General features: G+C 47.3%; 1 long non-coding RNA gene across 1 annotated transcript; it reads left to right on the top strand.

Moving 5' to 3' along the window:
- The first annotated feature begins 826 nt into the window (after nt 1-826).
- On the top strand, nt 827-6,993 carry LOC138992074 (uncharacterized). The gene is made up of 3 exons (XR_011467920.1): nt 827-1,129; nt 2,006-2,637; nt 3,385-6,993. It is a non-coding gene; the product is annotated as an uncharacterized lncRNA (long non-coding RNA).
- The last annotated feature ends 6,575 nt before the right edge of the window (nt 6,994-13,568 follow it).

The following is a 13,568-nucleotide window of genomic DNA, read 5'->3' as shown; positions in this document are numbered from 1 at the left end:
TCGGACACGACTGAAGTGACTTAGCAGCAACAGACACCCACCAAGGGATGAACTCAGTTTTCAGGGAACACCTTCCCTTCCATTCCCTTCCCTTTCCTTCCCTTCCTTTCCTCCTTTCTAGCTTTTGGGAAAGCTTCAGGAAGGTTCCTGGTGCTCTTTAAGCCCCTAGGGAGCCTAAAGCTCACCCCTCATTTCTAACCCCACCCCAACCCTAAGCCCTTCCCCCACCAGCAGCACAGGGCTCATTAAAAAAAAAAAAAAAAAAAATTCAAAACTCAAGTATCTAGCAGCCTCTCTGGTAACTGCAAGTGAGAACCTGAGTAAGATCCGTAAAGATCATGTGAGTCAAGGGGGAAATAAGGTCTAATTTACAGAAGTCTCGTTTTGACCAGATTTTCCCCAACCTCTGTCCACCCACCTAACCCCCACCCACCCCGCTCGGGGTTTCCAACCCTCCCAGCCAGCCTTTCCTGACCCACCGTCCGTGACCCACCTTTCAGGCCAGGCTCCCAGTCCCCTCCCATGGAAATATGACCTGTCACCTCAGCCGCTGGCTCAGACCACACACCGGGACACAGCCCAGCAGGAAAAGTCCAGAAGTGATCATCCCCACAGGCTCACGCCCCCTGGAGCATCGCGGGACTCTGAGCACCGCCCAGATCCGCATCCGGAGCCTGGGCGGCGAAGGGGCGCGGGGGGTCCCGGTCTCTAACCCCCAGGTTTCAGGAAGTCTGCCGAGAGGCTGCACGCCCCCTCCTCGCACTTCCCGTCCTCCCCTCTCTCCCCGCCTTTCCCTCCGCCCCATTCCCGGATTGAATTCCGGAAGAGTCCCCGAGCCTGCCGTGGGGTCCTGCAGGCGGTCCCTCTCCCGTCTGCTTTCTCTATTATTCTGATCGACTCTCGGGGACACCGTTTGTCAACTGTCGAGAGCTATGCATATGACCGGGGTTGGTATTGTTATTACTAAGAGGCGCTCGGTTTCGAAATCGCTTTGAATTTTCTGGCACCAAATCTTGGCGGTTCCCGTGCCTGGAAGCCTCGGCCGCGTGGGTGTTTTTTCGTCCCTGTGACTTGCGGAGTGGAAACCCACTCCTGCTTTCCTGCCCGGGAAGACGGTGGTTTGAGACGGGTGAGCAGAGAACTTGAACTTGGAGTTGGCCGGTGGGGGCTGGGACTCTTCCTCTGCGCCTGCCTTTCCCGCTGACCTTAGACAAGTCACGTCACATCTCCGAGCTTCAGTTTTCTCACCCAGAGTGGACTGAACCCCCTCCTCAGAGTGTTGTCCTGTGACCATGTGCCAAGGGAATGAAAGTAAAGCTCCTGGTGCCTGTACTCTAAAGACCTGGTTCAGTGACAGGTCAGGCATGCTGGCTGTCTCCACCGGCTGGGAAAGGGCTGGCAGGGTGGCCTGAGTTAGCATATTTTAAAAATAGGATGCCCAGTTAAAGTAGAATTTCAAATAAGAGACTTTTGTTTTTAAGTATATAAGTATGTCCTGTACAATATTGGGGATATACTTAGACTAAAAAAAGTATTCCTTATCTGAAACCCAAATTTATCTGCAAACCCTAAAAGACTAAGGTACTGATAATGGATTCTCTTGGTGCTACTGGAGAGTTTTTGTCTGAGACAGAACTCCGGGGAAGATGAGGTGAGAGTCTTTGAAAGAAATATGGGCTGAAGTAGAAAGATCTAGAACACGGTCCTAAAAAGGGTAGCAGTGGCCTCCAGGCCTGGTTCACCTTCTGCTCTCAGACCAGCAGCAAACACACCAGCAGCCTGGATGGGGGCTGGGCTTGGCGGTCCCCTGTCTCTCCTCTTCTCCCCCGTTTCCAGTTTACCTGCTCCTCCTCCAGCTCTGGCTGGGGGCTGGCCACTAGGCCAACAACCCCCTTCCCAACCCTGCGTTCCCTACACCAGAAGGACAGCAAGAGATATCACAGAAGAAGCTAGACCGAGGTAGTAAATCGGGAGTAAAGCTTGCTCTGTGTTAATTATCTTCCAGGAAACCAGGACTGTGTCGCTGCAGAAAGCCGGGAGCAAGACACGCCCCAGAGCTGGTTTAACCTGCTGTGACTAGACTGGCTGAATTAACTATCCCTCAACTGGACACATGACCACTCATTCCTATGGAGGACTTTCATCTGACAAACATTTTCTCCTCTCCTTTGTCCATCCCACTGGGAAGCATCAACTGGCTACTCCTCCTCCATCCTGACTCCGCCCCCATCACCTGTCTGCCTCTCCCTCCTCCACCTTACCTAGTCAGTCGCTTGGATCCTCCCCAAGCTCCACTGCTTAGCTCAGGCTCATCAGAGCTCACCTTAACTGCGGTAGCCTCCTCCCCATCTACCCATCTACCCCAGCTCCATTCCCCATAAAAGCAGGTCTCAGCTTGCCACTTCTCTGCTGCTAATCCTGTTTTGCATCAGAGGCCAAGGCCCAACCCTCAGGGACCAACGAGCAGGACAAACCAGGGTGCCTGAATAAAACATGCCTCTTCCAGTCAGTCACCCAGGAGAAACTTACTCATCCCAGGAGGGGAGGCGGGGGAAGAAGCTCTAGGGAGGATTCTGGCCCAGCCAACTCTCATCAACCGAAGTGAGGAAGGGGGACACGGTGGTGGCTCAGCCTGGGGTAAGGACTAGACCCCACTCCACTTACAAACTGCCCTCTGCTTTTCTTAGATGTTCAACCTCATTCATAAAATCTGCTCAGTTGCTCTGTCGTGTCCGACTCTTTGTGACCCCACAGACTGTAGCCTGTTAGGCTCCTCTGTCCATGGGATTCTCCAGGCAGGAATACTGGAGTGGGTTGCCATTTCCTTCTCCAGGGGATCTTCCCGACCCAGGGATTGAACCCTGGTCTCCTGTATTACAGGCAGATTCTTTACCATCTGAGCCACTGGAGAAGCCCCCATTCATAACATAAGAAATGTAAATTAAAACTACAAGATACCATTTTTCACCTATCAGATGAGCGAAACCAGAAACCCAGCAAAAGGGAGCTCATGCCTGTCGAGGTCAAGGTGTGTGAAAACAGTCTGAAAGTTAATTGGCACAGTCTCTTTAAAGGGCCAACTGGTAATACTTGTCAAAAAATTACATATACAAACTCTTCCTCCTAGCATTTCCACTTTCAGAAATTTACCCTGCAGGTATACAGGTGCCCTGGTGGCTCAGACGGTAATGCATCTGCCTGCAATGCGGGAGACCCGGGTTCGATTCCTGGGTCGGGAAGATCCCCTGAAGAAGGAAATGGCAATCCATTCCAGCACTCTTGCCTGGAAAATCCCACGGATGGAGGAGCCTGATAGGCTACAGTCCCTGGGGTCGCAAAGAGTCGGACATGACTGAGCGACTTCACTTTCCTTTCCTTATACAGGTGCCCCAGGGTTTTCCCAGTGGATCAATGGTAAAGTATCTGTCAATGCAGGAGACAGTGCGGGTTCTACTCCAGAATTCGGATGATCCCCTGGAGGAGGAAATGGCAATTCACTCCAGTATTCTTACCTGGAAAATCCCAGAGACAGAGGACCCTGGCAGACTATACAGTCCATGAGGTTGCAAAAGAATTGGACGTGACTGAGCAACTAAACCATAACAACACCATACAGGTGCCCTAACGTATGTATAATATGCATCAGGATATTCACTGAACTATAGCTTTCATAGTTTCCATTTGGAACCAAAATAGGAGGGTAGTTAATAAGTTCTACTTCAGCAATACAATTAAATATTATGTTCTATTTAAAAGAATGAGGCAGCTAAGTACTAAAATTAAGTGATCCTAATTAAGATTTATCATGTGCAAAAGCAAAGTGCAGAACAGTGAGTACAGCATTTAAAGCTTATGATTTAAAAAAAAAAGTAAACGTTTCATAAGTATAGAGTGTCTTTGGAAGGAAACAATCAACAACAGTGTTGTGGAGTGGGATGCTGGGAGACCAAGAATATAAATGGGAGGAAGACTTTTTGGTGTGTGCCCTTTGAATTTTGTGAAATATTATCAAATCCAGCAAAATATCATGAATGTATATTTCATATGTATATTATGTATGTGTGTGTGTATAGAATAATTTTAAGTGTAAGGGACCTTTTAAAAAATATGTTTATTTATTTATTTGGCCATGCCTTGAAGCTTGCAGGATCTTAGTTCTATAACCGGGGATCAAAACTCAGCAGTGGATGTGCACAGTCCTAACCCCTGCACCCCGAGGGAATTCCCTAAAACGAGAGGATTTTTCTACCCTGCTGCCCTCTATGGGGTCGCACAGGGTCAGACACGACTGAAGTGACTTAGCAGCAGCAGCAGCAGTGCTCCGTGAGAGATGGTGATAAGCGTACTGCATGGCCCTGCCCCTTCCAGACCTCAATTTTCCATCTATACAATGGCAGTCTCGGGGACTGCAAGGACATCAAACCAGTCAATCCTAAAAGAAGTCAACCCTGAATATTCATGGAAGGACTGATGCTGAAGCTGAAGCTGCAGTACTTTGACTACATGATTTGACAAGCCGACCCGTTGGAAAAGACCCTAATACTGGGGAAGATTAACGGCAGGAGGAAAAGGGGGTGACAGAGGATGAGATGGTTGGATAGCATCACCAACTCAACGGACATGAATTTGAACAAACTCCAGGAGATAGTGGAGGCCAGAGGAGCCTGGTGTGCTGCAGGTCCGTGAGGTTGCAAAGAATCAGACACAACTTACCAAATGAACAACAGTGAGAGTTTGAGACTAGGTTCCTGCCTTATTTCTTAATCTTACAGCTAACCAACCAAACCAGTACCGATGTAGTGGCCATAAGATGGCCTTTGATGGGCTGGGGAAGGGATGGTATAAAATGGCATTAATGAATGAGCAAAGTCCGGGAGATAGTGGAGGACAGGGAAGTTGGGCGTGCTGCAATCATTGGGGTTACAAAGAGTTGGACATGACTTAGCAACTAAACAACAACAACAACAACAATAAAAGTAGGAGGCACTGCCATCAATTGAACAGGATCACTCCTGTGGCTTTGGAGCAAGTGATCATGGGAAAGCTGCATCTGCCTGTATTGGGGACACCTGTCTCTCCTGCAAATCAGTTCCCTAGGGCTTGGCAGCTTCTTCCCTCCCATCACCTATCTGCTTCTTCCATCACCAATCTGCCCACCTGCCTCTATCCCTGAGGCCCTCAGGGAGGAGCTGACCCAGGGAAGGAGCTAGAGACAGCAGTGGAACAAGTTCTATGGGGCAGAGGGAAGGCGCCTACCTCCCTATTTATTAACTGAGGTCCTGGCCTCCCTCCGGCCCTGATCTAGGCAGATCAGGCTCTGCCTAGCTTAACCTGCCTGCCCGCTCCTCCCCACCTCACTGTGCCCATTCAAAGGAGGCAGCTCTCATATATGCTGGAGCTTGACACACCCAGCTCCTTCCACCAGTCTAGCCTTCTCCTCTAACAGAAGATGTCTGTGCCTGAGGCTGGGAGACCTGAGATGCCTGCTATGTTGAGCCTCCCTGGGAGGTGAGACCTGGCAATCTGAGCCTTCAGAGCACACCCAGAGCCCCAGTTAGCAGGCAGCCACCTCTCTCCAAAGCCTCCTGCTGGGCTCAGCACTGGCCTTTTCTCTCTCTGTCTCTTTACGAAAAAAAAAAAAGTATTTATTTATTTGGTGGTATCAGCCTGTAGGATCTTCAATCTTCGTTGCAGCATGCAAGCTCTTAATTGTGGAATTGTCTAGTTCCCTGACCAGGGATCGAACCCAGATCTCCTGCACTGGGGGCACGGAGTCTTAGCTACTAGACCAGCAGGGAGTTTCCTGGCCTTTTTCTTAATGATGAGAGCCAAAGGGAAAATACATGGGAGTCAGAGGAACTGAGGCTGGATATTTTCCTGGCCCTTATTCTCTCTCTCCGATCCACCCTGGGTTTTCTGTTCCAGATCAGCCCTAGCCCCGTGATGAAGTCACTCTCCTTCTTGGGGCCTTCTAGTCCAGCTTCAAGAAAAGGGGCTTGGGCCCAGGAAGCTGCTTGTTACCAGATGCCCCCAGGTGGTTCCAAGGCAGGTGCTGGGTGGACAGGGTTAAAGAAGCAGCTGTCTTGTACATTCCAGAAAGGCTTTGTCTTACATTCCTCCTGGATGTACCCCTAGAAGCCAAGGGTCTGAAGTGAGCAACCAAGAGGCTGGGGCTTCTGGAAACAAGGCAGATGATCCTCTTTGTGGGACTTGACTCTGAAAGCTGCTACCATCAGTGGTAAGGATTCTGAGCTTCTACTGCCCGGGGCCCCAGTTCAATCCCTGGTCAGGGAACAAGATCATACAAGCAACACATTGCAGACAAATAAATTTAAAAAAAAATTTTTTTTAAAGAAATACCAATCTTACAACCCAGCCATTGTGTCCTTCGATTCTTACCCAAGAATGAAAACATGTCCACACAAAGACGTTACACAAATGTTTGTAGGAGTTTTTCTGGTAATAACCCCAAACTGGAAACAACACAAATATCGACCATTAGAATGGATAAACAAATATGGTATATCCGTACAACAGAATGTTACTCAGCAGTCAAAAGGAACAAACGATTGATTCACACAACATGGATGAACTTCAAAATAATTATGTTGAGTGAAAGAAGACCAAAAAGAGTATATTCTGTTTGATTTCATTTAGGTAAAATTCTAGAAAGGGAATCAGTGGTTACCTGGGGCGAAGGTAGAGAGAAAGAGGGAGAGATTACAAAAGGGCACGGGACTTCCCTGGTGGTCCAGTGGCTAAAACTCCTTGCTCCCAATGCCGGGAGCATGACTTTGATCCCTGGTCTTGGTCCTGCATACTCCACAACACAGCCAAAATAATAGTGATAATGGCATGAAGAAACTTCTAGGTATGATGAGTAGGTTCGTTACCTTTATTAAAGTAATGTTTACACGTGTTGAAACCCAAATTATTTTGTGCTTTGAATATGCACCGTTTGTTATGTGTCCATTGTAATTTAAACAAATTTTATTGGAAGATATTTGCTTAGTATTGTGCTGATTTCTGCTATCCATCAACATGAACCAGCCACAGGTATACAAATGTCCCCTCCCTCTTGAGCCTCCCTCTCATCTCCCACCCCATCCCACCCTCTAGGTTGTCACAGAGTACCAGTTGAGCTCCCTGTGTCACGGCAAATTCCCACTGGCTATCTATTCTACACATGGTAAAGTGTGTTTCCATGGTACTCAATTTTTTAAAAGGTGTTAATGAGTGAACATAGGTTGAGCATATCTAGGTCCAATCAAGCATTGAAGGTGCATACAGAAATCAATCCAGATACTTTTAAGCATGAAGAACAGAAAAACCAACTTAGGTAGCACAAACATAAAATGCTTGATGTCATCTACCTGGAAGGCCAGAGGCTTCAAGTAAAGTTTGACTGATCCCTTCTGAGTACTAGACACCACCTTTACCAATATGATGGAATCCCCATAATTGTCAAGGGACTTAGCTACAAATAACAGAATATACTCTAACTGATTTAAGCAACAAAGGAATGTATTTAAAGATATACATGTAAATAGCTCACACAGTATCTGAGCAGGATAGAGAACTAAGCTTGGAGGCTGCAAGCCAGGAACAATATGTCAGTCTTACCCCAGGACTGTTATCAGCAAATCACATGCTTTTTGCCTCCACTGGGCATTTTCACCCACATAAGGGAGGAAGGATCTCTACTGAGAGTATTCACATTGCCCCACAAAAGCTCTGTATCTCTGCCACTCCCTGCAGCATCCTCTTCCCCATATAGCTCTCTTCCGAATCAGAGTCAGCTGCAGCTGATGGGGCAATCCTGGACCACATTCCTGTGCCCTAACTATACAGGAGGCTACATAGAAGAGTCTTTTACCTTATATTTTCCTAATAGGAACTCGTCTTGGCATGCATAGGAGAAGAGGCTTTCAAAAAGATACTGGGTGACCACAACATAAAAAAATGGCTCACTATAAGTCTTATTTGGGAGAGATTATTTATTTTTTTAATTTTATTTTTTTCATTTTTGGCTGTGCTGGGTCTTCCTTGCTGTGTGGACTTTTCTCCAGTCATGGCGAATGGGGACTCCTCTCTAGTTGTGGTGCGAGAGTTTCTCCTTACGGTGGCTTCTCTCGTCACAGAGCATGGGCTCTGGGGCACCTGGGTTTCAGCAGCTGGGGCACGTGGGCTTAGTGGCTACAGCTCGCAGGCTGCAGAGCACAGGCTCAATAGTTGTGGTGCACAGATTTAGCTGCTCCGCAGCACGTGAGATCTTCTTGGCCCAGGGATCAAACCTGGGTCTCCTGCATTGCAAGGCAGATTCTTAACCACTGAGCCACCAGGGAAGCCCTGGGAGAAATTCTTATTTATCACAGTTACAGTTGAGGAAACTAAGACTCTTAAGAAGTTAAGCTGCTTATCCATGGTTCATGGGGTTCTCAGTGTCATATCTTTTTGCCTTTTCATACTGTTCATGGGGACAATATGTCATGTATGGATGTAAGAGTTGGACTATAAAGAAAGTTGAGTGCCAAAGAATAGATGCTTTTGAACTGTGGTGTTGGAGAAGACTCTTGGGAGTCCCTTGGACTGCAAGGAGATCCAACCAGTCCATCCTAGAGGAAATCAGTCCTGAATGTTCATTGAAAGGACTGATGCTGAAGCTGAAACTCCAATACTTTGGCCACCTGATGTGAAGAACTGACTCATTAGAAGAGACCCTAATACTGGGAAAGATTGAAGGCAGGAGGAGAAGGGAACGACAGAGGATGAGAACGACATAGGTTGGATGGCATCACCAACTCGATGGACATGAGTTTGAGTAAGCTCTGGGAGTTGGTGATGGACAGGTAAGCCTGGCGTGCTGTGATTCATGGGGTCACAAAGAGTCAGACACGACTGAGCGACTGAAATGAACTGAACTGAACTGATCCATGGTTACCCAGCTGAGCCTTCCCAGAGGATTCAAACAAGGTCTTCCAGAGTCCATAGCTCGAGGTAGGGTAGGTAAAAGGAACGAAGACAGCTTCTGCCCCACCCTCACTGGCCTTCTCACAGGAAGACATTGTTCTTCCTTGGACCCCCTAGCCATATCTCAACATCCCTGAAGGAAAATACTGCAGTTTTCAGGGACAGGCTGGTCCATACTACAGAAGCACCTGGGGAATCACCCACATAAGTAACAAAAGTAAGTCACAGTTCTATTTGTCCCATGATAGTGTAAACATCATAGGTTTTTGTTTTGTTTTTTAAATCAAGATAGAATCTAGAAAACAAAGAAAAACCAGTTAGATATACCTCTTGATGGAAGTCCCTAATACTACATATGTAGGAGGCATATGGCAACCCACTCCAGTACTCTTGCCTGGAGAATCCCATGGATGGAGGACCCTGGTAGGCTGTGGTCCGTGGGGTCGTCAAGAGTCTGACACGACTGAGTGACTTTGCTTTCACTTTTCACTTTCACGCATTGGAGACAGAAATGGCAACCCACTCCAGTGTTCTTGCCTGGAGAATCCCAGGGACGGTGGAGCCTGTTGGGCTGCCATCTATGGGGTCACGCAGAGTCAGACACGACTGAAGTGACTTAGCAGCAGCAGCAGGAGTCTTGGACCATAAAGAAGACAGAATGCCAAAGAATTGATGTCTTCGAACTATGGTGCTGGAGAAGGCTTCTGCAAGTCCCTTGGATAGCAAGGAGATCAAACCAGTCAGTCTTAAAGGTGATCAACCCTGAATATTCACTGGAAGACTGATGATGAAGCTGAAGTTCTGGTATTTTGGTCATCTGATGTGAACAGATGACTCATTGGAAAAGTCCCTGATGCTGGGAAAGATTGAGGGCAGAAGGAGAGGGTGTCAGAGGATGAGAGGGCTGGATGGCATCACTGATGCAATGAACATGAACTTGGGCAAACTCCAGGAGATGGTGAGGGACAGGGAGGCCTGGTGTGCTGCAGTCCATGGGGTCACAAAGAGTCGGACACGACTGGGCAGCTGAACCACAGCAACAGGACAACAACAATAGAACAAAATTGAACCCCCTCTCCTCAAAAGAAAAAGAAGACTTGAGACGCAGAACCAATCAAAAATAGGGACTTTTTTTTTTTTTAATGAGAGCTTGGGAACAGGCTGTTTTATTCATTTATTTATGTTTTTGGCCAGGCACATGAGATCTTAGTTCCCTCACCAGGGATCAAACCCATGAGGGATCAAACCCTGGACCACTGGACTGTCAGGGAATTCTCTCTCTATGGGTTTTATTTTAAAATAATTGGGTATAGAGTTGGGCTTCCCAGCTGGCTCAATGGTAAAGAATCTGCCTGCTAACCCAAGAAGACTTGGGTTCACTCCCTGGGTCGGGAAGATCCCATGGAGGAGGGAATGGCAACCCACTCCAGCATTCTTGCCTGGAGAATTCCATGGTCTGAGGAGTCTGGTGGGCTATAATCCACAGGGTGGCAGAGTCGGACATGACTCAACATGCATGTAGGGACATGTTGGCTGTGAGTTGGTAGTTGTCCAATCTGATGACAGATACACAGGGGTTCATTATTCTGTTCTCTCTACTTTTGGATATGTTTGAGATTTTCCGTGGTAAGAAGCTATAAACCAAGAAACAATGAACTTCATGGTGTGAAGAATGGCATTGCTGGCCTGCCGGGTTGTATCTGCTCCTCACCACCACCAACCCTTAGGTGTCACACTCTGTCTCAGCCTAAAAAAGTTAAAGTGAAAGATGCTCTAAAGCATGCACCAAGTTTGCCCTGCAGTCCCCTTTGCTCCCACGAGGTACATGATGAGCAAGTGAAAAACTCTGAGGGAATTCCTTGTGGGTCCAATGGTTAGGATTCTGAGCTTTTCACTGCTCAGGGCCCAGGGTTCGATCCCTGGGCAGGGAACTGAGGTCTCACTGGCCCTACGGTGCAGCCAAAGCCAAAACAAACCTCTTCTGAGATTGCCACAAAGCTAATGAGGTAAGTGAGGGACTGCCTCTGATAACGAGTATCAGTTGGATTTCCAAGGACCTTTGTTGATACTTGTCAGCATGCCCCTGCCTTAGTTTGGATTCTCCCAGAAGCAGATCCTGAGACAAAGATTTGAATGCAAGAGGGTTTATTTGGCAGGTGACCCCAGGAACACCTGTAGACGAGCAAGCAGTTGAAGCAAGGAAAGGGAGGAAGCTGGTAAAAAGCAGTCAGGTAGCTTACTTCTGTGGGTAACAGTGCCTGATTCTTCAGGGGACCTTCAGGGGTCAGTGCAGAACACCCCGTTTCCCCCCAAGGAGTGATGAGCTGGAGTAAATATCAACTCTGATCAGATCAGTTGCCCATTGAGAACAACTAGAAAGGCATGTTAGATCTCCCACACCTTTGGCTGCCATTTGGGTAGAGACTCCAGGCAGGGGAAGAGATCCTCCCACAAAGAGATGTAGACGGCGGCATCCACAGTGCCCCACCTTGGCAATCTCAGTGGGGCTTTGTAGCATCAGCTGCAGTTCCTTTGGAAGAATTCCTGTTAGCATTTTGATCATCTACTTATGCCAACATACACATTGCCTAGGTATAGGGAAACAAGCTGACCAGGTGTTGTTATGCTTTTTGGGGGAGGGGAGGCGGTGGTGGAATTTCAACACACTGAGTACGTTTATGGGCCTTTGTCAAAGATAAATGGTGTGCACTTGCCCTGTGCGAATCAGCATGTGCTGTCCAGAGCCATGGGGGACACAGCCATTCAAGGTCAGCCCTACTGAAGAACCAAAGTATAATTCTATCTCAGAACGGAAGCAGAATCTTTAAAGCATCAGGATAAATGCCTTTGATTTTCCTTGTGGTTTTAAGGTTTTAAGGGCAAGATTTACGTCTGCAAGGAGGGTAGGAATTCGACCCTGAATGAGGCAAGACCACCTTTCAGCTCCAGACTTTCTCATGTGCACACACCAGTCAAATGGATGTGTGAAAAACAAGTGGGGTGACTAAGCGAGTGAATAAGTGCATTTTTAACTGTGCCAGGAGTATAACAGTGTCATTATCCATCAGTCTCCTTTGATCCCCCTGAAATAAACAATTTTTTAAAAATAGACCCTGTTGACTGGAAATGTTAACTTCAGCAGTCACAGTTCAGACTTTGAACAACTGAGAAACAACTCACAGGCTCTTCCTAGTCATCAAACTGTTTCCTTTGTGTGTGAGTGAGTGTGTATGTGTGTGTGAGAGAGAGAGAGAGCCACTTTTATCAACAAGCAAAAGGCCCTGAGATTCCAGAGGAGGGTGGACTCTGTCCAGCTGGGGCTGAGGTATTATAGAAAGTTCATACAGAGGCAACATTAGCGTTAGGCCTTGAAGGACAAAGCTAGAATGGAATTTTTGAGCATCCACAGCATGCCAAGCACCATGCTAAGCTTTTACCTACATTTTCTCATATAGTCTTCACAGTAATCTTGTGAGGTTGTATTCCTCTTTTATTAGATGAGAAAATTGAAAAATTGGCAGGCAGGGAGTAAGGGTGTCAATATTTCAGAGCCAGCCTTTGGTCCCAGCACTGCTCTTTGGGGAAAGGGAGACAAGGGCAATTTCAGCACAGGTGCTACCTTTATGGGTCAGGGCTCGGCAATCACTGAAAAATCAGAAACCCGGTAGTCCTAGGTGGGACATCCTACGCTGGGAGGATGAGGAAAACTTGGCTGTCAACACAGAAGCCAGGAAGAGCACTGTTCCTTCTTGGGCTTCTGCAGAAGTCTCCAAGAGTCAGGGTTGATTTGTAAAAATATTTCTTTGGCTGTGCTGGGTCTTAGTTGCGGCATGTGGGATCTAGTTCCCTGACCAGGGATTGAACCTGGGCCCTCTGCATTGGCAGCGTGGAGTCTTAGCCACTGGACCACCAGGAGACTCCCTGAGGTGATTTTCAAGCCCCTTATGAGCCATTGGCTTTGGTCATGTCACAGAGGCTGACTTTTATGGAGAAGTTATGTTGTCCTGCCCATGTCACCCACAGCACCAAGGCCACCTTTAAAAGTCACATGTGCTATCCTGGAGTTGGTGCTGATCACGACGAAGCCCTAAAGAGATACAGCAACTGCCAGGCAAAGGTAGCCTTGGTCAAGAATTTATACTGGAAGATTTACTGAGGGAAGAACATTTTTCTCATTCAGTCATTCTTTCATTTATGCGTGCAACCAATATTTAAATAGTGAGAGCCAGGCATTGTTCCAGGCCTCAGGGATGTGTGGTCAACAAGAAAGATGATGTCCTTGTGCTCACAGATTTTTCATTCTTCTTCTTCTTCTTTTTTTATTTTTGAGGTATGCAGGAGACCCCGGGTTGATTCCTGGGTTGGGAAGATCCCCTGGAGAAGGGAAAGGCTACCCACTCCAGTATTCTGGATCTGGACAATTCCATGGAATGTGTAGTCCATGGGGTTGCAAAGAGTTGGACACGACTGAGCAAGTTTCACTTTCACTTCACAGCTGATTTACAATATTGTGTGCATTCTTTTTTAATGAACTTTTATTGGAGTATCGTTGCTTTACAATGTTGTGTTAGTTTCTGCTGTATAGCAAAGTGAATCAG

Source organism: Bos mutus, chromosome 19 (genome assembly GCF_027580195.1).
Source record: "Bos mutus isolate GX-2022 chromosome 19, NWIPB_WYAK_1.1, whole genome shotgun sequence".
NCBI classification, from domain to species: domain Eukaryota; kingdom Metazoa; phylum Chordata; class Mammalia; order Artiodactyla; family Bovidae; genus Bos; species Bos mutus.
The sequence above is the reverse complement of the archived record's forward strand: the minus strand, read 5'-3'. Positions and strand labels throughout refer to the sequence as shown.